General features: G+C 37.1%; 2 long non-coding RNA genes across 6 annotated transcripts in view; both read right to left on the minus strand.

The window, feature by feature from the left end:
- The window catches only part of LOC112980283 (uncharacterized), a 490,482-nt gene that overhangs the window by 391,485 nt on the left and 73,219 nt on the right, over nt 1-25,778 (minus strand). The window lies entirely within an intron of this gene.
- LOC135324243 (uncharacterized) lies at nt 10,066-15,844 on the minus strand. Its single transcript, XR_010385607.1, has 2 exons — nt 12,729-15,844; nt 10,066-11,335 (listed from the first exon to the last, which is right to left on the minus strand). It is a non-coding gene; the product is annotated as an uncharacterized LOC135324243 (long non-coding RNA).

Consider the following 25,778-nt stretch of genomic DNA (forward strand, 5'->3'; position numbering starts at 1 on the left):
GATTCAAAAGGAAAATCCAGTTTATTTTCCTGTCACACGGATGCTAAGCTTTGCAACAAAATTCTTTCAAAGAAAACCATTTTTATGTTTTGAAAATTAATTTATTAATTGTGCTTTTAAGGTTTTATAAAATAAAGTTATCAAACACATTTCCAATATATAGCTTAATTAAATCAAAATGATTTGTAATCTTACAAAGACACCAATGAATAAAACTAGCTCCACAGCTTTTAAAAAGGTCATTCTTTTTTTCCCTGATTAAAACTCCTAATAAAATTACAGCAGCTATGTTTTTCATCAAGGAAGTAGTTGAATGACTAATTCTATATAAATATATTCCATGCTAGTTCAATAAATTAGAAAGAACAAGAATAACCTAGTTAAAATGCAATTCAGAGGAAACAGTGGGCGGATGGCTATTTACATGAGAAAGCACAGAATAAACGAGGCTCATAAATTATTCACAGCTAACCAACAGAATTTAAGGGATCAAATCTTTTTAGAAATTAAGTGAGAGCTGCTGGCATAGTGATTACATTCCCCCCCCTCTGAACTGACAGGAAAATTGACTTCAAATATCCTAATGAATCTCAGTCCTACATCTGCTCGTGACTAAGGCCAAAATCACCTTAGAAGCAAATCAGTGACAAACCACACTCTCACCACTGCCAGCATTCACCTTCCTGCTGCAGTTCCCACCTTCCAAAGCAGAAAACACAAGGAAGTCTATCATGAAATCAAGCCAGAGAAATATGGTCGTTTTTTCTTTGTTTCATTTCATGGTTGGGTTCCGTCTTTTGCATGAGTTGATTAAACTGAATGAAGTTTGGCTATTGTAAAAGTCAAATTATTAATTTGCAGCTTTAAAAAACTACTGCCAGTAACCCTATGGAATCCTGTCAGAACAGCTATGACAGTCAAGTGTATTGGGAGATGTGATCCCTGTTCCAAAGCAAGCTGTTCCTAAAGCTGTTCCAAAATCTTCCTTTGTTGGTACTCCTTTATTTAGTGTCTGGATCTGTTACTTCTGTACTGATGAAACACTCCTAATTTATGTGTGATCTTGAAGTACAGTAGTGCTTTGCACAACCAGAATCTTTCTTTCTCATCTCACTATGAGATTATTTTTTCCCTTCCAAAAGAAGAAAGGCAAGAAACCTCTCTCCCTCCTCCCATCTGGCTAGTGTTCTTGCTGCTTGTGCCCAAACAAAAGTACTGATGTAATCCTCATTTTTCCACATATACTGTCAAGGCTTTATTAAATTTAATCTAATGACTAAAATTGCAATTGGGAAAAGGAAACTGCTCTCATCATAAAGGGAAGCATCTCCAGAACTGCTGTTCTCTTCTTCCCTGCCCACCCCCTTTTACCCCATCTCCTTCACATACTCTTTACCAAATCTCAGTTTTCAACAGCTGTTTAAAGCTGAGAAATGATCTAAAAAGGGAAGAATTGTACCTGCTTCTTCAATGTCTGTATCCTGCTTGTGCAGAGTTTGATGAAAGCTTCTGAACACATGTTCCATGTGAGGTACATAATTCATCAGTCATGAAAGTGAAACATGGGCTAAAAAGGCTTTGCCATACTTAGGCAGCTTGCATCATTTAATCCTGTACAGAAACCCTTTGATTTATCTTGAGCACAGTAATTTCTTCCATTCACACTTTTCCCAAACCCTGTTTTTCTTTTTTCTTCCCCCCCCCCCCTTCGGAAATGAAGACAGGACAGAGAAAATGGTTCTGCTTTCCTACCATTGCCACATCAAGCAAGTCTGTGCACAGAAGAAGGGGGAAAAAAAAAAAAAGGCTTACATCCTTCAAAAAGTATCTTTGAAAATACCTGTTTACTGTGTGCGCTGCGTTTGTACATACAGATCAGGTATTTACCAACTTGCAGTCTATTATGGTTTAAACCAACAATTCTTACCTACTTAACTGGAAAATTACAATAATGAAATGTGCAGTTGAAGACAGAATTGTGAACAGGACAGGTTTTTTTTTTTTGTTGTTTTTTAATTAGGCTTTTTGTGAGCACATTCCCCTTCTTCCTATCCAGATTTTAGGATTTTTTTTCTGTATTTGTCAGCATTTGCTTTATATAAAAAAGGTGGTACCTAGACTTTCAAATGAAGATTAAAAAATTCCCAATGTAAATAAAGGACACTGAATTCATTCTGATTCTGCAAAGCCTTCAATAACTATCTAACACAGCTGACTGCCTATTTTTTCCTTAATTCAGGATCCAATATTTTTATTAAGCAACAAAATGAGTTCAATTTCATAAATGTGTAGTGCCCTCACTGAAGTGACTAGGCTTGTTCTGTGGCAAATAATCTGTATAAATAAGCACTTTCAGATGAGCATCTACCTTTGACATCGACTGTAGGACAGCAAACTTGGCAAAGATACAGCCTTGACATCAGGCTTCATACAAGTCTATGCAGATGGTAAGAGGTATTTGATTCAACAGAGATATTGTTCTAAATCTTCAAAGTGGGCAGAAATCACAGGCTGCAGCCCATTTTTGCTAAATTTGACAATAAGCAGGCCCAGCTGACTTTGAAGGGTCTAATGAGTTTTCCCATCCCTTCCACAGGCATTCCTTCCACACGCATTTCCTTTTCAGTCCTTTTACACATTGAAAACTTCTGGATGCAGAAGCAACGACTATTTCAGTCACCCTAATGGTTCTTCTAAGTTCATCCTTTGTACTGTCTAACTTAAGAAGAGGAAAAGACAAAGCATAAAAGAGTTCAAATTCACCTTCACAAAATCAGTAAGGGGATTGTTTGCCAACTCTCAAAATTCTACACAGACAGTGTAGATATTTGCCAGTCTATAAAGAACTAGAGTTAAACAACGGAATGTGAAACATAGCTCATAAGCTATGTTCTGTCTCCATTCTTGCTGTTCTGAAATGACTGACACCAAAGGACTGTCAAAAGAAGGACACTTGAATATTATCCAATTAATCACATTTGAACTTCACAGCTAGTCTCTTTAAGTCATTAGTATAATCATTAAATGACATTTTCTTTTGGCAGAACACAGCAAAATGACAAAAGCAAATATATTTTTGCCATTGTATGTCTGTGTTCAGGCAGTTCAGCATCCAGGCATCTAGAAAAGGCATGTATTCTAAAGGCACCTTCCACCTTACTGTGTGATCAGACAGAAAGGGACAGTCTTTCCAAGTGACAATGACATATTCAATCTTTTAATTGAAAATATATCATTTCACAGAAAGACAGAAAAAATGCAGACAATAAAACTTTGTAATGTTTACAATTTTAACAAAAAAGTGATAAGCAAAAAAAGATGTCAGATTTTACATATATTGAAAAAACACTGCTCACTCAATTCTGATTTATTTTTTCTGTCACTCTGAATACATCAGGACATTTTAAATTATTTGCTATCAGTAAACATTTTAAATACAATTCTTTCTTTATTCTGCGTATTAGTGATTCTGGGCATTCAAGCTTTTCATCGTTCCAATAAGCATGGAAGTCTAAAGAGATTTCCCTTCAGCAGAGATGTCAAGTCAAAGAAAAATTTATACACATCAGTTACAGAGTGATCCACAGGAGAGCCTTATACACATTATGTTATGAAACAAACTCAGTGTTGCAGTTTTCTAAAGACTTTCTAGAATAACCCTCAAAAAAGAATGAAAATGCATCTGTGAAGAAACACTGACATCCTGTGTGACAAAGTTCCATGGTCTTCCAAAAGTAACAATCTTTTCAAAAGCAACAATCTTTTCAAAAGCTACTCATTCTGATTATACACTAGCTTGTTGTCACTATCTCTGATTTTGCCCATCTTGGCATAAGCACAAAGAATTTGATCCAAAGATCACTGACTTCAGTTGTAGTCATGGGCACAAGGGAACGTGGAATCACACTCAGTCTAAGATCTCAATGCTATCTTGAAGGTGCTGAGAACCGTGAACCCCTTTGGGACGGTACTCAAGTTTTTGTCAGCACTTAGAGGGATTAGGCCCTGATTTTTCCTATAAAATGCTATAAAAAAAAGTCCAGAACATATACAAAGGGAATAATAATAAACACTGACTGATCTGCCATGGTGGCCTTGTAATGGTCTTAATGCTTTTGCACCTGTGTGGACTCTCATTCTTGTGCTGACTGCCCAGCTTCTCAGAGCACTTCCCCTGCAGCTTGGAAGCTGAGGAGATAGAAGTTTCAGCTGCCACAGAAATAGATTTGGATGAAGGGATCTGTCTGAGCAGAGGCATATGAATGCTGGCCCAGCCATTGGCTTATCTTTTGAAATTTTATCCATGCCTTTTATTGCTGCTCCTTCTACGCTTCCTCCTTCAGGCTGTATAAAATAAGGAATGCTTTCTTCTCTCTCCTCTCCTTTCTTAAGCTCCAAAGGTTTTCTAAGGCTTGATCCATTTCAGCTTGTAGGGTTTCCATTTCACTGGTTGCTTTGTCACCTTGTTTTCCATAGTAACTGAGCGACTGCTCCAAAGAGAGAATTCCCTTCCAAGCCTTGACAGGGCCTCATCACCTTAACAGAAAGCACACAGCAAGCTAAATTGCAACACACATTCCAACAGCAACAGGAAAAGTGAAGATTTATAAGCGCCATTGTCGCATTAAAGTATAAAAACATAAATCAACAGAAGCTTTGACAGTGCTTGGAATGTGTCAGGAAAGCTTTAAATCTAAGCTCCTGTGGATCACCTGGTTCTTTGCAGCATGTGGTCCATCATTTATCTAGAATAACTGACTGACAATTTGGCATGCTAGCAGAGGATTCCTTCTCTATTGAAAATCAACAGTGTCCCTATACAGCAGTCACTAATTTTTAAGAGAGCTGAAAATCCACCCCCAAACTGTAGAAATTATGTCACAAATACTGAAAGCATTAACTGATTCCTGCCTAGTAGATGTCTAAGTTTCTGCTACTATGATGGTGTGCTTTTAGTCCATTAGCTCTTGTCACGGAATGTAAAAAAGGGTAGGTCAGAGCAGTCCCAACAGAGCGTCATCACTAGCTACGCATGTACTTGGCAATCAACATTTTCTACTTCAAAAATGAATACTGGTAAAATACAAAGTTGTCTTCTCTGGACAACCACACATGTGAAATTTCCATCCCTGGAGACATTCAAAACTCCTACTTGCCAAGCTGCTGAGCACCCTGATCTAAGTTGGCCTTGCTTTGGATAGGGGAGCTGACAGGTGTCTTTCAGCGGCCCATCCCAAATTACATAATTCTGTTCTTCTAATCTCTGCTCTGTACAAGTCTAGGTCAGTATGTCCATCAGAAACATCATTTTTCCCACTTACAGATTTACTATTTGGCAGCTGTGCAAGTGCACACAGCTTTATGTAGTAGAAATGCACACAATTTTCCTTGTTGTACCTTGGATTTGATGTTAGAACAAGACTACAGGAACAGCATCTTCCGAAGAGTTCAAGGCTTCTAACAGTATACAATGGTAGTTCTGTGCTTTTATTTTTTAACATGTGATGTTTGAGTGGGCATTCTTTTTCCCTTTTGATTTTCAAAACAAATTATTTATTTTTCTCTCCTGCACAGAATTTCACACAAGGTAGATTTGAAGGATCTTTACTTCCTTTACCCTAGAATGGATTTATCCTTTTCCATTGGTGGAGAAGGAGGGAGAGGAATGCTTTCCTAATGCACTTGACTTTGACCTGCACCATCTGTTCTTTCAAAGCTATGCAATTTACAGGAATTTTCTCCAGATGGCACAGTTCTGTCATCAGTGGTCTCAGCTCCAGTATGATCAAAGCAACTGTTTCCCATTTTACCAAATGCCCAAACAACTTCTATGAAATGATGATCGTTGGGTCACAGACTAGCAGGCAGGAGGCAAAAGATCATTGAAACCAGGATAGGAAGCATGGTGAGGACTTACTTTCAACTGGTGCTCAACACCTTCAAAACCTATTATCAACATTTCGCAGAGTCATCTGCATCCCTTCTTTCTTATTACCTCCACCTCTGGCCAATACCACGTCCATACCTTTTCCCCTTCCCACCTGCCAATCTCCTACTCTGTCTCCCAAGCCTGGACAGGCCCCATAGCCCCCACACATTAGCAAACCTTAACAACCTGTAAGCCCCACAACTTCCAGGTTCTGACCTGGGTGACCAGCATCTGTGTCAGCAAGGCACTTGCAGTACCACAGAGACTTGGAGGCAGAACCCGTTAGTGCAACTCAAGTTCATGTTTCATGCTTTTGCGGCACTCTTGAAAACTCAGTGATCTCAGATGCAGCTGCTAATCCTATTCTCTGAGCCATCTACAAGCTGTGCCTGGCATATGCAGAAAAAAAAGCTGGCACTGCTGCACAGCAGTACTGGAAGGACTTCTCCTGTGCCTCACATGGCTTCCCATGACCCCTTTCCCTGTCGTGCACACTTCCCCACACTGGCATGTCAGGCAAAGGCCTGTGAGACACCCTTGGAACACCTATATGCCATGCTTTGGTCAGATCTGCTCTACTCACTAAAAGAAAACTAGGTGCAGGGGACACTTGAGGTTGAGCATGGGCAAATCACTAAGCTTTTTTATGACTGTGCGCAAAATAGGAATAACAATACCCCTTTTCTAATCCAAATGGCTGAATGTTAATGTTCGCAAAATCCTACCAGGGAGTGTTCATGTCATGTTAACTGTCTCTACAATTAACCAGATCTGATCTTTCTACTAACCTTCCTACTGCCTTCATTATGGCAGAACCACTACTGGACAGGCAATGCATATAGCCCTGAACCCTGCAGGTGGCTTCTGTCAGTCCCGCTATACACACCATATATCTTAAAAAAGTGGCAGCAGCCACTGGCTATTGATGCTTGTCTCAGCTCAGTAATGAGAAGCCTGTTTGGTACAGCTCAAACACAGTAGCATCTATTGAACAGTTACCAACAATTACAGTGATGGCACTTGTAGGTTACTCATGGTCAAGGAAGAAGAAACTGCAATTTCCAGTACGTGGGTGTCCTGATCCAATATCAGGAGGGTTTCGTTATGATCCCAAGGACGAGAGTAAGACGATAAAACCAGTCAAATATCATACAACCTTTTAACTTTATTTTCCACAAAGTGGAGCGAAAAGGTGGGGAAAGGCAAAGAGGAGGCGAAGGGAAGAGGGGAAGAAGGGTAAGGGGAAAAGATAGAGAAAGTTGGAAAAGGAGAGAAGAAGCTAGCTACCACCACTCCGAGGGCAATGATGTTCTGCTGACTCCGTTCGAATTACAGCTCAAGCTGGGTGCCTCCGAAGAGGGACCCCAAACAAAGAAATCCCTGGGCAATTACAGTTTTTTCAAATTAAGTTTCCCACCCCTCACGTGGTAGTTCAGACCAATAGTAATATTTGGGTCTGGGGTCTCCTGCTCCTTACTGGGTCTCATCACTGTCCCTAGGTAGGCCGTTTACTGTTGCCGTTTCTGCTGACAGGTGTGTCTGCATTCCTCGGGTCCCGCCGTTGTCTCTCAAGGTCCTGACAAAGAGGTGGTAACTCCAGCAATTAGCACTGTTTCAGCAGTGCACAGGAATGCAAACTGCTGGTAACTCCCTTATTCCAGTCTGCTCCAGCTCTGGGGCCCTTTCTCACTGAACTACGGAGTGCGGCCTAAGGCTTCAGCAAATTTAGCTACTCATGCTAAGCAAGTTTTATAAAAGTTGTGCTAAGCAGCAGTAATTTGCAGTCCAGGTCCCAAAGTCTCTGTCCGATCGTGCCCTGGTTCAGCGCAGGCTCGGTGTGTCCCGGGTGGTCGCAGGGAGACCATTTCAGGGGTCGCAGCAGCTCAGTCCTGTTTCCACTGGGAACAGATGGCTTGTTCGGGGTTATGGTTTGCTTGCACCTTATGTACCAAGAAATGTTTAAGGCAAAAGTTCACTCATCTGTCCGCTACAGCTGGAAGATACCAGCATTGTGGTCCTCAACCTCCTCTGCTGTGACAAGAGAAAACTAACTGAATCTGCTCAAGAAGATTCACTCAGCAACCCAGCCTGATCTTCCAGTGGTACAAGACATATGTATACACACACCCATTCTGCAGCAGGAAAGAAAGTGTATGTGAGCCAATTCTTTGCAAATATAAACACGGGCTTTGAATTTGGCAACCAACAGTAATCCGTTTGGCTTGCATGACAGACACTGTAAATTTCCATGAGTTCACAGATTCAGATCACAAAGCCTTCCTGATAAATATAGCTTTTACGTTCGTATTTAAATGTATTGGGGGCATACTTTTATATATTTTTGCTAACAGAGACTACATACAATGCTGCAAAGAAATAGTTAAAAAAAATCAGAGATGGAAAACAAAGCCAAAAAGAACAAGTGTTGCTAGGATGGAAAGAAAACATGGTTTAAATGTTCTAATTTCCAATCAGTTACACTACATTGCACAGCAGCTGTACGAATCATTCAGCTATGATGGAGAGCCAAATAAAATCAAGTACTATACACACATGAACAAAGCAATACTGACACTGTCAGAAAGTAGAGGTGACAGGCATAATAGGTTCCCTTATTCCTTACTACTAGAAGAGATACTGATACTTAGCAGCTTGAGTATACACTACACAACTTTCTCGGCCAAGGAGTTATTTTTGGCTCATACTCAGTTTCAGGGGGGATACAGAACCCACCCTGCCTTATCTCCCTCCCTCAGCTACACCTGAGCCTGTACTTAAAACACTCAAGAATCCAGCCCAAAAGACTATTTTATCTCAGGCTTTCAAACCTTCATACAAATTTAGAAAATCAAGGGCAATATATATATTCTCCCTCTACAATGATGACTGAAAATCAAGACGATTAGTGAGTCAAAACAACGTACATGCCTACAGGCATAATGAAGGGCATACTATGGGCATGCTATGGGCATAACAGAATTTTTCAAAGCTGGGTTCCAGTATAAGAAAAGACAGAGATGAGAGGTTAGAACAGAATAGGAATTGAGATTAATAGCTCTGGAGTATTTCCTACATCTCTAGTCCTTTGTCTGTTGTCATTTCTAACAAAGATGCATGTGAAGCTACAGCTTGCTATTTTCAAGTTTGAAGCACATTCATAAATTTCAATACCACAGCATATTACATAGACAAACCTGACCCTGTGTGTCTAATCCAACCATACAGGACAATGATTTATTAGAACATTCTCACACACTCATGATTTGATGGTTTGGGGTTTCTTTGTTTTTGTTTTTTTTAAACAGCATATTACTATGACATTTGAACAACCTTTCTATAAAGCAACATATTTTATCTAGATTCTCCATACTGGTGTTCATTTCACCTCACTGCCTGCTGTTTTTTTACTACCTATTAATCTATGGGTGATATTTACAGGGCAACCCAAGACCTTCATAGAAAATTTGGACGTACCACTCTTTCATAGTACTAGACAAACACTTCTGGCCTTGACTCAAACTAAAGCAATGCTCCTCTTCTTAAATACACCACTTTCAGGCAGTTTCAACTGCAGTCTTGCTTGTAATAGTGTGGAATAAGTAACTCATCTTAATATATGGACAAAATGTTTGTGTGCTGAATATTGTAATGTCACCACCATTTTCAGAATACCATCAGATGTGAAGTATCTAATGTCAAATAAAATTCTAAAGTGAAAGATTTACCAAACCAAGTTCCAAATCGGCTTATGTTTGTGCCTGCCAAACAAATACAAGCCTTCATGGCAAATCCTCCACTTATTTGGAAAAGCAAAAACAGATTCTCATTCAACAATGGGCTTCAAAACTATAGTCTTTATACCTTTGTACAGTATAGCCATTTATGAAATATGGCCACACAGTCCCAAAGCAGAAGTTTAACTTACCACCTGTTATAAAAAGGTGTGAGGTAAAAAGCTAAAGGACAAAAACACCCTGTTCTTTGGTTCTTAATACTTTTTGTGATCAAGTAAATTTCCACTGGCCTCGAAATAGGCTAAGAATTTCCAGATTTGACCCAAAAATAGTAAAATTCTACATTTAGCCATTTTTTAAAAGTTGTTCAGATTTAGACACAGACATCTGATACACTGCATGTGAGATGCAGACTTATATGATACGGTGTTTTATTATACTTCATTGAAACATAATGACAACAGTCACCTGAGAACACTTACAAAAAAGGCATGAGGTAGCTGCTAACTTTTAGGAACAATGTTGGACAACAGAAGTGTGAAAACCTTTAAGAAGCACTTTTATCAAAGGGTTTGATCAATTTAATCATTCTACCAATTAAAGTCTGCTAAGAATACCGCACTGAACATTTTTAAACAAGATTTCATGTAGAAAAATTGAAGCAATGAAAACAATTGCAGGACAGTGTAATTCATATTCCTTCTCCATTGTTTTAACTTGTTATTTTTAATGTATGTATTCATGAAATTTTTTTTCATATGCACTCTTTGGTTTTCTTTATACCCAACTATGTTGTCATGGTAGGAAAGGAGTAAGATATTTATCTTTTGATGGAACAGACTTGCCTGCAAGTTATAATCAGTTACTAGTATGTTTGGCATTCATATCTAGTTTGTGTCATCAGCAGACATCATTACCATTTTCTCAGTAACTATTAGCAGCAAACACATTTGCATTCTGGTTTAAGATGCTAAGACGACCGGTCATCTTCCAGTCAAGATGCTAAGGCAAGGTCCTAATTAGTAGACTTCAAAATGTTTCCAGTCTGCAAGTCCACTGCATGTCCTGAACATATCTCAACTCTGTATCAGGGCAACACTTGTCCCTCTTCAGATTAAACTACAGACATATCAACATACTCACTTTTGTCAAGCAAACCAGTAACTACTAGTATTTAGTTTCTGTAAAAGGCACAAACCTGAGAAACGTATTTCTATTTTATGCCTTTAAGTCTAATTTTGTAAGAAAAAAAATTAACTGTATTGACTGGGGAGAGATTAAACTTCTGGTAAAGTCAGAAGTGGATCTCTAAACTGGCTTACCTACACAGCATCTTAGAGCTGGTCAAGAGTTACGCAGCTTAAGGCAAAAATAGATCACTAAGTAATGTCAGCTGGCAAATGCACTGGCTTAGAGATCTGGGAAGATTCTTCTAGAGAGCTTTAAAATTACTTTGCACCTGGGAAGTAAGGCAAAGGGGACTTACCTTAAGCAAAAGATCTAACCTTACACCCAGAATGTGCTCCAAAGCAAGTATTTGTTGCCTAGGTTTTGTAGTGGTTTTTTTTTCTGTTGTAAAATAAATGAATTCAAAAAAATAAACAGCTGTATATGTTGAGTCAACCTGAGGTTTTTTTTTGCTGTTTTCTTTCCCAGCAGTCTGATCTCAAACCTAGAGATGAAAAGATTAAAAAACAAATACAATTATTCATGCCTGAGGGATTTTCCAAAATGTATTTAATAGGTTCCAGCTCAGATAATTGAAGACTTATGGGAGAATTTTGAAACATAATAAGAAATCAGCCAATACACTTGCTACTATTTAACCAAAAATAACAGTAATACAATCCGCAAGCACTTATTGAGTTTACTGTATAAAATGCATAATTCCTTCAGTTACCTATGCAGTAGCAGTGATGATAAAATTTTGCATTTAAAAGCTTAATTAGATGATTATTACTCTGCTTTACAAAACAGTTATAAGTCAAGGCATAAAACAACTAGATTTTTCAGTAACCTGCTAAGGCAAAAGCAGTGCTGAGACAACATCTCATACCTCTTGTCTTCCAGTCCGGGGCTTTTATAGACCCCAAAGCAGGCCGTTGCAAAAATAAGTGTTGTTGTCTTGCCTTGGTTATGCAGAATGTTTTTGAAACAAATTAAGTGTATATAAAACACCTGTCTGACACAGCATGTGTAGCCTACACCATAAAGGCCATTTCATGTTTTCTCTCATGTTTGAAAGGAACTCCTGCTCAACATCTGCGAAAGTATTTCACTGTCTCCCCCTGCTCCCCCACATCCTTCCTCTATCCTGTCCTGCTATTGACCACTGAGAAACTTTGCTTAGCCAGATGCACTGCTTCGTGCTAACCAATATTCTTTTACTGCTTACTTGTTCTCCCTCTCGTTCTCATGCTCCCTCGCGCTAAGCTGCTCACACAGATGTCAAATTTGGCACCAGGTTGTAAATTTGCACCAGTGACAATGATCTATTGACTAAGTGAACATAAAGGAAAAATGGCAGAACTACACAGATAAAGTTTAAATGTAATTAAAATTTCAAACGTTCTCTTAGATTTAAGGCCAGAACTGACCATTGAAGTCTGACATCTTGCACAGTTTAAGTCCAAGGACTTCCTATATCAGTTTTTGCATCAAATAGGTAGCTTTCCTGAGACATCATATCTCTATCAGAATGCCATTCGAGCATTTTGATTTGCAAGAAATGCTGAAACCACCCTGGGTGGTGATAAGCCTTAATACCTTGTCCTTTAGTTGGTGTTAGTGGTTTCTTAATTTCATGGTCATTTAAATTTACTAGAATATATTACATAAAGAAAAGAGGAAGTCATTCAAACCTAAAAATTTAAATTTGGCATTAGTAAAAGAAATGGCATTGAAAAGCAATACACACTAAGCTATATATATATATATATATATATATATCTTCTTTTTTTTTTTTTTTTTAAACAGAGATGCCTTGTTTCTGTAGACTTAGGGACAATTAAAAAAAGCCATTTCTCCTTTCTTACTGTTTTAAGTTGAACGAGGAAATTTCTTACCTTCATGCCACTGACTCTTTGAGGGAGTCAATGCATCAACTGCATCTTGCATATGCACAGCAGTTTTAAAAGCAGTTAGAAAGCCCTTCAGAGCAGGCTCTGAAGCTTGTGCTGTAAGATTTATATAAGAATACCACCTTCAAGGAACGGAAAAGGGAAAGTTAATGAACATACGCTAGAGAGCAAGCTCATGACAGACAGTTTCACATAGAATACAGGATATTGTGGTCAGCACTTTAAGAAACCCAAATATTTAATATGCTTAGGTATCTATATGTGCATACGATCATAAAGGGCTTTCTGGAGTGAAGGCATCACTTGGATCTAGTCAGCTTAAATATCATATTAAATATCGCATTAAATATTCATAAGCAAAACCTATACTAATTTAAAACCATAGAAAACTTTCACACTTCACTTTAGATCTTTCAGTGCCGAGTTACAGTTAAACTTGAAGTCATGTTCTAAAATAAGTCTTCAATGAGTGATCAATAGTTACAGTATTTTAAGCACAAACTGGCTTTTATTCCCATTTCAATGAGTATCATCCAGATTAAACATTAATATTTTTAAGAACATGTATGTGGCATACATATACAATCTTATGGACATACTTGGATCAAAAATGAAAAGAAAATGAAAGCCACATTCTTAATTACTCGCCTACTGCTTTTTTAATGGTGTTGACTAAAAACATAGCTCACAGCACCAAAGTGCATTTCTTTTATTTTTCTTATAATTATTATAGGAAAATATTGGAGTTCTTATTGCATGTTAAGGAGACTTTTATCTGAGAATAGTATCTTTTAAAGAGGAAAAAAATCTTCATTTTCCTTGTGAACACCATACAGTGTTATGTGCTTTCTACATTGTTTAAACAATTTTTAAGAGTATGAATGTGCATGCAGAATCCAGTATATGCATGAAGGGATTATTTCAAACACGAGGGTGAAAGATTGCTGCTAATTGGGATTGGAATGGATTGCAAAGTGTGGCATTTTAAAATCTTTTATGTAATGCTTATCAGTATTTTCCAGCTGGCTTTTTAGTTTGTCCTGCTGGAAATATCACAAAAAAAATCACTCTAACCTTGCAGCAGTGAAACAGAACTGCCACCACATTCTCCTGGAAACTGGCAGGCTTGTTGTATCCCCTTGAAGATTGGTCATGTGCATTTAACTTGGAGGAGTAAATACTTCTATGGAAAATGAGTTCAGTTTTTGGAGCATTTATCTAGAAGCCATTAGAATCATCATTATTTACAGTGTAAATGCCTTTATGCATCCCATACTGAAGTTGGATTCAAAAAAGTTTATTTTATTTATTATATTTTATAGAAAGAGGATAAAATTCACAGCGCATAGAGAATAATTCTTAACGTTGTAAATCCTCCCAAATTCTAAAAATTGGTTTGGGGACTTCTTTCATTTAAAAGTTGCATCCAAACCCTTTTGTATGCATATATCCAAATCAGATAACTCTGTCCTCCATCCAGTATTTTATGATTCCTTTCTGAATATTTTTGGCCTCCACAGTATCTTTTGGCAATGAATTTTATAGTTTAAATACCCAGTCTCTGAAGACGCATCTTTCCATATGTTTTAAAACTGATGCCTGACAACTTAATTCAAATACTACTTCTGTTGGGAAAAAAGTGAAAGACCATGCCCTACTCACCTTTGCACCACATGTAAAGTCCTGTAAACTTCTATCACATTCCCATTCAGTCTCCTCTTTTCCAAGCTGAACAATCTGCATATATTTGAATTTATACATCTATGGTACACTACAGTGATACTGGAACTAGATTACCCACCCAGCTACATTTACATTTCTGATTCTTCCACTACACATTCAGAATGCAAAGTCGGGAATTAAGAATTCCCAGAGGAAACAGAACATTGTTTTGAGGGCGTTTTGATAGGACCTAAACAATTTTTTGAAAAGTTCTTAGCCTGCAAGCCAGCTGCCCAGCTAAATAGCCAGGGAACACATTTGCAGTTTAAACAGGATGTACCTGTAAGCAAAGTAGTGCAGCACAAAGACTTTTTTAAGCCTCAGTTCACAGAAGACTTTCCATCGGTTTTAGTGGATATTCAATGAAACCATTAAAAGCACTCTCTTGAATTAATATCTAGCAAACACTCCATGAGCAGTCAGTAATATTCTGTAACAGATTTTCTGGGGACTGAAGAACTTGGTCTTCCAAACTCATAGGTTTTTAAACACTCTAAGAAAGTACAATGAAAATAAAGCCCCCAGACCTTAACACAAAGCTTATATAAGACATGAAGAACATTTTTCATTATTTTAAGTGTTAAAAGTATTAAACCCATAAATCACAAATGGTGCTTTGTTTCTCAGTATCAGAGTTTCTGTGCAGAGGTTCCTGTTTCCATTCTCAGAAGCTGCCTTCTCTACATAGCTGGAAAATTCTCCCCAAAGTCAGAGAAAACAAATGGAAAGAATCCAACCTCCATTTTGAATTTCAGAAGGACAAATGAGAGCCAAAAGCTACATAAGGAATCCTAGTTTCTAGGAGAAAAAGCCAGAATGAGAGTATTAGTTAATATTGTACAGAGTTATTTGCTAAGCATAAAGAATATGCTCAGTATTCTGTCAGATTCTGTATTTAACCAGTGCCTGTTATATCCCAAGAATAAAAGACTGGCTGCAGAATTTAAGAGGGAATTGGCTTTAGACAAAAAAAAATTTTTTTTTTACATTATTCTTGGTTGTAGTGCCATTACTCGAGAGCTTTAATTTTAAGTAAGAGCACCAGTGCTTCACAAAAAGGAGAGAAACCTCATCACAGGGAGAAGAATAAACAACCTCTTTCGTGGTTTCCCTGATGAGTTTGATCAGACACAAGAAACCAAACAATACAAAACTGGCTCTGAAAACAGTATAGTGTAACATCTACCTTCATCCAATGCATGCAAAGATGAATTCAGCTCGGAGTATTTTTCCTGAGCCTAGCAATTAATAGTAAAAAAGACAGAGCATTTCATCTCTTAGACACCATTAATCAGCTACATAAATTTTTTTCTAGTTCATGATGACCAGTAACATGCAAATGTGTTAGGTAACAAAGAAGTACCTAAAAATTCAATGAATGTTATCTTGGTCTCAAAGTCAATAGCAGAAACCATACCAACTTCAGTAAGGCTTGACATTTCTAGGAGCTACACTGACAAGAACCAAAGTGTTTCTACAACACAATAAGCATTTCTGCTTCATAATGCATGTGGCTGCCTGAACATTTATAAAACTTTCATTAATTTTATCACAATTGAAAAGGTAAAAACCTGGCACTAATAGTGCCTTTAATTAGTTCTTTTCGCAAGTCTGATGGCCTAAGACTCAGGTATAATTAGAATAAAGCTTTCATCTACCCCAATAGCATTAGCACTTTCTGGAATCTAAAGAAAGAAATTCACAACAGAACTATGCTCCAAATTAGGAGAGTTTCAGAGAGAGGGTCAAGTTGCCCTATAAGGGTCCAATATTACCAGAGAAGTACCAAGTGGATAGGGAACCAAGGAAAAAAAAAAAAGTATAGGCTTATTTGTATTTAGCATGTTACAAACAATTAAAGAAAAACTAAGCAGTTCTTTTCTAACCCATCTGCTATTAGAAATAGAGGGAGAGAGCCTGGCTTATAGCTGTTCGTACAAGACTTCCCAAGAAAACACTCACTGTTTGATACTGTAGGCATTCTTGGCTCAGATTCTCTAATAACAGCAACGGCAGCCCTGGGCCCTGCGGAAGGGCTGCTGGCCCTGCCGTGGGCAGTCAGCACAACCTGCTCGGTGGGAGCAGCCATCACACATCCAGTTCGCTGAACAACTGGACTCCTGTTGCGAGCTTCTAAATACATGGTTACTTAGCTCCACCTGTACTTAAGAACAGATCTGCCATTCCTACCGAACTCTGTTTTGATGACCAGACTGCCGCTGATACTTTTTCCACTCCTACTTGGTTGTCTCCAAAATGGATAAAACTGCTTAGCAAAGGGGGTTTTTGGAAGAAGCTCGTTTCTTCTTTGGAAAGCCAGAGACTCTCTATGAACAGAGAGAACGCTGACTGAATTTGGATGGATGAAAGCAATTATTCATTTGGTTTGTCTTAGCACTGAAAGCAATCAGCACTATGCACATTCTTTCCTCTTTTTGTTATTTTTATTTCCTAATCTAAATTATAACCTAATTAGTTGGAAAAATGATCTTATCCCTAGACTGTGGCATTCCCTGAGATACCACAAGTTAATCTACTGTTCTAGAGACTTTGAGCTTGCCAGGTTGTTAGATGTTTGCTGTCCCTGCAAAAAAACCCCAATATACACACACACACACAAACATATTTTTTATATATATTATATATATAAAATGTAAAAAGTAAAAAACTTCACCCAGTGATTAGATATCCTCCTTTGATCTATTCTGGCTATCAAACCTATCATCATTAAGTGGTAGGTCTCCATCTGTCTGCATAAATTCCCATCTGAAAAAGCAGCAACTAAACAATCCATTTTCCACTTAACTGAAAACCAAAACACTTCCCCCCCTCTTCTCCCTTTCTCTACTGTCTAAGTTTGACTGTGTTTTTCTGTATCCAGTTTAGTAATACTGAAACTTTGGGGGGGAGGGGAGGGGGGAAGAGGCGTTTTGCTATAAGCCAGTCACAATAACTAATTGCTTCCACCATAAATGTCTACACCTTGTTTTACAGTTCAAAAATTTTCCTGATTTCATGAAATTAAAAAAAAAATGAGTATATTACAACACCACAGAGATAATTTCATGTCATCAGAAGAAATTCTCTTTGGAACAGCTCTTGGCTGCTTTTTAATCACATCTGCCTAATCCGAAAGCCATGACAGTTTTCTTCTGAAGCTAAACAGGGTAACGCACAGTACACCTCCTCACCTTCCCTCTTCTATAAAAATACCCAAACTGTACCAACACATATGCAGTTACATCATTGTTTTGTTCAGCTGCCTATCTTGGGAGACTGAAGCTTCTGGGCTGAGGGTAAATGCACAAAATTTTCATCAGCCCTTTATCAGCATTCAGCTCATCCTCTCTCACCACCAACTGCTGCTGTTTCTGCCTGCTCCTCCTGACTTCACTATTACAATATTCTGCCAGTAAAATCCTTCACTAAAAGTAGACAGACGATTTTCTTCAGGTTTATTTTTGGCTGCTTTTAACTCGTAGGAAGTCTGCACGTAGATAATCTGATGAGTATTTCTCTTTAAAATGTGGGTTATGTCTGACTCACCCCATTTATTTCCTGCCTATCTGCTTTGTCCAGGTAGTTTGTCAGCTCCCATTTTACAAGATAACCACAGCGAGCTCCCAGTTCATGCAGCGAGCTCTCCCAGAGGTGAAGCAGCAAATGGGAATGCTGTTATAAAATCTTTATCATTAAGCACAAGACAGACAAACATTTCATACAGCTTTTCCAAATTAATTTCTGTTTAGAATTCTGAGGTTTGAGAAGGAAACGTTGTGTTAAGAAATGGAGTAATACAAAGCCTGGGAAGGCTATCCTTTAAAGTCCTATGCTACTTAATGTTTTGTTTTGTTTTGTTTTAATCTAAGTCAGATCCACCCTCCAATACCAAATAAACTACTTACAGATACCAACTTGGTTACTCAAATTACGTCAGGCTATGGGTGAGATATATGCAGACACATGATATGATTTAACTTTCTTCTGTCAATATGCAGAAGTGTTCTCACCATCTTAAAGTTATTTTATTGTGGAAATTAAAACTAACGTTCTTTTGTCTGCACTGGAAACTGCTTTAGAGAAAGACATGAATGATTTGCAGTTTGAAAACTTCAGTTTATTCCTAAGAAGCTCTTAAAAGAAACCATTTTGTCTTTAATTGTGAAAAATATTTATCTTTTGGAATGATGTTTGTCTCCAGCCCTGAAGAAACCTGATCCAGCTGTTGAGCAAACCAGACTGAAAGATTCCTGCCTATAACAGAGATTCAATACACCTTCTAAACGTCTGGTGAAGAAACACAGAGGAACGTTAGGCCAAGCCAAGAGATGTCCTACCAGAGAACCAATAAAACAGACAGATAAAACAAGTGCTGGAGAAGCAAAAAGTTACAAGACAAGGCCCTCATAAAAGTCTTACTCTCAAGGAGAAGAAAAATGTCCACCTAAATTTTATAAAAAGGGACTACCAAAAACTGCTGAAAATGTACTGTTTTGGAAGAAAGCATCTCATTCATAAAGATGCTTTGGAAATCTTACATTCTTGGTTTAAATACAATCTTGTCTATTTTAGTTTGCTGAAATAAAGCTATTTTTGTAAATGTGACAGCTGATTAAAGGTTTTTCATTTTTTACATTATGAGAAAAAGATAAGACCCATTTTATGATTTCCATCAACTGTATGTATCAATGACTTTTCAAAACTACAAAATTTTGACCCACCCACCCTTCCTCCTCCATGAGGAATGTTTCCTTCTTCTCACCATATCTAAAAACACAGGCATGAACACTAAATTTTGAATTTCGTAGAAATACAGGCATGAAAACTAAATTTTGAATTTCATAGAGTATGTTTGATAATATATACAGTTACTGAGCTGAATATTATATTATTGATGTTAGATTTTATTTATATGTAACTTAACAAAACATTGAAGAATTGTCACTTGTGTCTAAATAAAAAAAAATTGGCTCAGGAGCACAGCTTACTGTTTGAGAGCAAAATTGCACTAAAATCTGAAATGGAAAAGGAATTGAGTAAGACTATACTTTCAAACAATGCTTTTTGGCTTTCTGTATTAATAAATTTCTGTATTTCTGTATTAATTCTGAATTAATGTATTTCTGTATTAATATCTGCATATTAGTGAATATCTTCTCTCTACAGCATTATACTGTAAGTCTGTCTGACTTCATAAAATGAATAGAAAAGTCCTGACATCTACTGAAGGTTGGACAGAAAACCTTTTAAAATGTCCTTACCTCTTCTTTGGGAACTAGCTTGGAATCACTGAGTATATCGACAGACTGAGAGCACCTTACAGAGTATCTGCTATTTTCCAGTTCTGCCCTCAGTATTACCAGTTATTTCCAAATCAAAAAGCATAAAATTGCTTGTGACACTAAAAGAAACATTTAAATCTTTCTCAATATTCTTCCTTCTGTCAGAAAAGGAGTTATTTGCAGCTATGATGTGGAGAAATAAAGAAGAATGCTGTCAAGAATGTTTTTTCAGAATCTTACTGGAATTCTTATTTTCCCTACTGTTTCTCTTTCGTAATAGAGCACTGTGTCCTGTAATAGGTTGCGTGTGTGTGCGGGGGTTTCATTAGCATTTAATAACTATATGCAAGTAGCCAACCATATCTGGCAAGGAATATACAGCGAAATAACGGAGTCCTTTCTATAGCATATTTATAACCTTGCAAATGCAAGTGCAAAAAACAATACCCAAGTCACAGGTGGTCTTCATTATTCACATGTACTGCTATGTTTATTTATCATGTTTTTATTTTGAAGAAGGTACAGAATAAATCTAGTGGGTATCTCAATACAACCCTTGCAGACACATGATCATGGCCATGTTTCACCAACAGTGCTAGACTAGCTTTCAGATATGTATTGATTCATCAACAGCAACATGTCTCTGGTTTATCTAGTTGGAGGACAAAAATTTGAGGATATGCCTAATCAGTCACATTTATTTTGACATCTGAAAATAATTATCAGATTGCAAAGGAAGGAAGACAAAACTTCTCACAGGAAAAACATTCTTGCAAGAAATTACAGCAAAGCATATTTTACAGCAATCTAAGAACAATGAGTTTGAGACAATCTATAAAAATGTTTTGAGTTACAAATTTGGAAAATTAATTCCAGGATGCACTTATTCGGAAACAGTGCTTACTTTTCAGCATATCTTAAATGTCTCAGAATTTTCTTGAAGTGAAGCTTAAAACAATACAGTTGTCTGTACCAGGCCCATAGATTTTAATGGACTATTTAACTAAAAAAACTCCAAATATAGGTGCCTGAAAATCAGAATTAGTTATTGTTAGTATTCAGAAAAAAAGATTGTTTTCTCCAAAGTTAATGAAACAATATTCTAACTTTAGTCCCTCCTGAATTTCAGGTTTTCGGTCCTTCCATTTTGTGGAAATAGCTTTAAGGAACTGCTTCTGTTTTTACATTACTTATTCAAGCACCTTTGTGATTACCCTTCTAAGCAAGGGTCCAAGGAAATACGAGATTAACACACAAAGAAAGTAAATTTTTTTTGCAGACTAAGTCCTGTGGTTATGTAGCTGGTGACTACAGACTATGCAAAAAAAAAAAATTCTCATCATATATTTACTTCAAAAACTATAGACTGGCTAGCAGTAGTTTAAGAGAACAACTAAGAACCCAAATAGAAAGCATTCGTCTCTTTGGCTGTAAATGGAACAGATCCAAGAGTCAGCATTAACTACTATCACATGACAATTTAGACTGATCTTCAAAAATTTACATTTTCAGTAACCTCTTCTCAGATTGCTACCAACTTGTTTTCTTCCATGAGAACATCAGGCAACACACACACGCACAAATACAGAAGTGTACCAACAGAAGGTACTTCAAAAATTGGATAGGTCCATGCAAAATAAGGTTGAGAGAACAGGGAGGAACTCAACATAATGCCAGTCAGTGAAGTAATCCATTCATGGTGTATATAAAAATACCATGTAGATGGATTGTTTGACAAGAGAAGAAAACAGTATTTTAAAGAATTATCTAGAGCTACTGAATCCAAACAGTTTGACACTATGATTTCCTTTCTTAATTTCTCAGAACTGAGAGAACTACAAGTCATTCTGATGAAGAAATCAATCCATCCAAATGACTTAATCAGTGATTTGCATTCTTTTTCGATTCTGTGGAAGCAAGGTACTTCTGATTAGCAAACATAAGCCTATTTGCAATATGCTTACTTTTCTTATTTACTATTTGCAGACCCCTTATAAGCTTTACAAGAGCCCACAGATCACTATTTTCAATTAGATAAATATTAATCTCCTAACAATTACATGGGAGAGTTCATGATACTGTTATGGTTAATATAGAGAGACATCTTTATGGCACTTTGTCTGTCTGAGCATGACTTCATTGCTAAAACTTAGACCTGACCACTCACCATAAGAGCTATTAAAGCTCAAAAAACAAGAGAACACACTGATCTTTCCATCTTTGTTTATACCTCCCTTTCTCCATCACAACATATTATGCAATTTACTGTACTTCATGGTGCTTCAATACCCTCAGTGAATGCCCTTCAATCTCAGTCTGAGTTTCATTATGAACTTTTTGATTTTTAAACTTATAGTCCAATTTTCTGAAGTCTGTGGAGTTCAAATATTGTTCACAAAATTTAGAGAGACATCTTTTTGCCTCCATCTATATAAAAGATGTAATGCTTTTAATAGGATCCTTACACAACAGTAATTGTAAGATAAGCAAAGCAACTTGACAAATACAAGCACCCTTACAGATCAAGTTTCTCAAGATGTTTCTGATTAGACTATGAGCACAATTACATGTTTTTGTATTAATTGATCCTTATAAACAGTATTATATGCATTTCTTAGTCTAGGCTCATACGCATAATTTGCTTCTTTAGCTTCAGGTAGAACTGAAAATAATGAGCAGTAAAATCCATTTGTCAGAAGGCACACTTCTATTTCCAAAAGTCATGCATAAAAATCTACTAAAAATATTTTTTCAGAATATTTGTAAAGCACAAATAAAAGGATGCCCAAGATTGTTAGGATCTCTGAATTCTATTTTAAATGAAATATTTTAACCAAATTGTTAGTACCTTTTACTATTTAAATGTTGTTCAGATCACTCAGAATCAAAATTACAGTGAATATTATTCCAGTACTGAGTCCTGTAACAAAATTCACCAGTCACAGGTTAAATTACCAAAAGGACTCTTAAAATAAATCACAGAGCTGCCATGAAATCTGACTAATCCAATGGTCTCTACTGTGACTGACTGTGTAAATAACTGATGGTCTCATTCAGTCCAGCACTCAAGCACGACATTGAAATGCCTTGGCATACCAAAAAGCTCTGATGATGTTAACTCTGAAAAAAAATTGCTAGCTATAAGTATTGATAGCTTCTGGATTATTAATGTTATCAAAATCGTAATAACATTTTGAACTGTTTTTTTTTTTGTTATAAAGATCTAGATTCCATTTTTAAGAATTTCAATTTTCTATCAATTTATTCTCTAAGCACTGAAATTAACACAATGAGCTATGTAGCCTCTATGCATATCTAACAGTACCCGCACATCCACAAAAAATCTAAACAGCAATCATGCTTTGCATAAGACATTTAAGAGAAATAAAAGGTATCTCTGCAAATGACCAGTGTAAAATTGGCATTAATGATAGAGAGCCTTCTCTTTATAATTAGATATAGGGTTTTTTAAGCCAGAGCTGAAACACTCATTTGAAAATGAGGAAAGTTCATAAAAAATTGAGCAGCATAAAAAATTTATACTATACTGAAGACAATACAAAAACTGTGTCATATAGTTTGTATACACATAAGTTCTGCTCAAAAGAAAAACACAAAAGCCCAATGACAGCTTCAGTCTGATCCTTTCCTAAAAGCCTTTCCTGATGTCCTTCAGCCTTCTAACAACCACACAGTATCTGTCTTCTCTTTCCATACAAAGAGTGGATAAGGAACATCCACCTCCTTACAAAACCGCTCATCGAACAAAGTCTGCACAGAAAAACCTATAACTCACTGACGACAATAAAAACAAAATACAATAATTAAAGACAGGAGTCAGCCCAACAAGATTCTCTCACCTGTTGCATTGCCATTAGCTTGGAAAAACAAGTAGCTTCCACCAGGGCCTCCGCAGCCCTTTCCGCCCCTTGCTGAGGGGCTCCCTGGGGAATCACCAGCAGAGCTGCAAGCACGTCTTCTGCTGTGACTTCTTGACTTGGGTTTTTCCATTGAGCCTTTAAAATATTCTCAGATTCAAATGATACAATCATCTCTTAATTAAGAAGTATTTTTAGAATGAATTATACCTCTAACAGAACACAGGCGGAAACAAATAGAGGGACTAAGTAACTTAGTAACTTGTCTTCTGTATGCTGAGAATACTGGCAAATTCAAGAATGGTTTAACATCAGGGAATAAATACTGTCCAAGTTCAATATATCAGTAAAACCTTACAGAACCTTCTGCTGTTGTCCTGTGTTAATATTAATAGATGGTTTATGAGATTATATACAATTGCAGTAGGCAAAACATACACCTATTGGATATAATTGTCACCACAGGCCTAATTCCATAGACGATACATGACAGATGTATTATTTGCCCAGAGTACTGCCAAACTCAAGACTTTGCACATGCATAATAGACCTCCGGACTAAATCCATGTCTAATAACCAGAGGCGCACTTGGGCCTCTAGTTCATACTACAGTAGTTCACACTACTACTGGAATCCTTTTTATTTGTCTCTTCTCTCTATTCAAGCTGTGGGCTCTTCCTACAAAAGGCGGCCTCTATAGCTCAGCACCTGCCTTCAGGTTGTAACCGGCATGTTTGGTACCTGCACATGTTTGCACAGCATACATCGCCCCGTTTGCTGCAATATCTGTTCCCACATTTAAAGAACACCTACCTGCTGTTGCTTCTTTACTATTAAGAATCACAGCTTTCCTTTATATACTGCTTGCCACTGTAAGGGAACCACGTAACAACACTTACAAAATTAGTTCTATGCATCCTATGGAGACCAACAAATTTTGGAGAGTTTATTATAGTATCTGTAAGGATATATTGGGCTTTTTTTCTATGTTAAGACATATAGACAATGTGCATCTTGCCACCACATTGCATGGTACATATGGTAAACTACCCTTCCTTTTTCATCCTACTTCATTTATTCTGATATTGAATCTCTAAACTCACAGAAGAGCATGAAAAGTTGCATATTTTTTGAACGGGACTCACAAGTAATCTTCAGAATATTTTGCCTACAGTCCTTTTCAATAATTAAATGGTTGGTTACCTCTTTGCAAAGTGTTAATTAAAGAAGGCTCCCAAAATTGTCGGCATGTAAATGTTACACTGGGATTGTGCAAAATTGCATGCCCTCTTTTTGCAAGTGTTCACATTGCTCTGAGTTATGTAAGTGTTGCTGCTCCATGGAGAAATCTTTGGTTCAATTAAATATGGTTAAGAGATCACTTAAGGAATTTCAGAAAGCAAAGCCATAAACAAACAAATGTTTAAAAGTGGAAACCGTTATCCAAATCTAAACAAATTGCTCTTTCAGCAACAACAGCATCCTAGTACAATTGACCATAAACAATTGCAACATCTTAATACTCTAAGAGAAGAACAGAATGGTTGTTTGCACTAAATACATCTTTAGCTTGATTTACAAAAGAAAAATGGCTTACGGCATTTCTGCCCTCTCAGGAATTCTCATCAGGCACCCGCATAACAACTTTTGAGTTGTTTTCAACCAAACTTGAAGAGTGGGAAAAAAGATCTTAAAAATACCACTGACTTCATGAAAACAGGCAGTGGGTAGAGGAGAAAAATGATTTAAGTTCTCACAATAAACAATAAGGCTTCAGCATACGCTTGTGCTTTACTAGATGCCAGAGAATCCACACCAAGGAACAGATGTTATTTATGCCTCAATCACAGAAAAAAGCATAACTGGAATTTTACTACATTAGACATGAAAGAATCCAACTGAGAGAGATGTACCCACAGGAAAACAGATTTTATTATTTCTGCTGCTTGGTGAATTACTTGTTTTTAAATAACACAAGATACTATTCATATCTCAGTAATGCACAGAGTTCCAGGCAATGATCAGTTACTTCATTACTTCAATTGCCACACAGGCAGAGACCAAAACCAGTCTTTGCCCTAAGCTTACAGTCTAAACAAACCAGAGTAAAATGATTACAATGACCTTAAAAACGCTACAGAATGTATATCAAA

This window comes from Dromaius novaehollandiae, chromosome W, assembly GCF_036370855.1.
Source record: "Dromaius novaehollandiae isolate bDroNov1 chromosome W, bDroNov1.hap1, whole genome shotgun sequence".
Lineage (NCBI taxonomy): Eukaryota > Metazoa > Chordata > Aves > Casuariiformes > Dromaiidae > Dromaius > Dromaius novaehollandiae.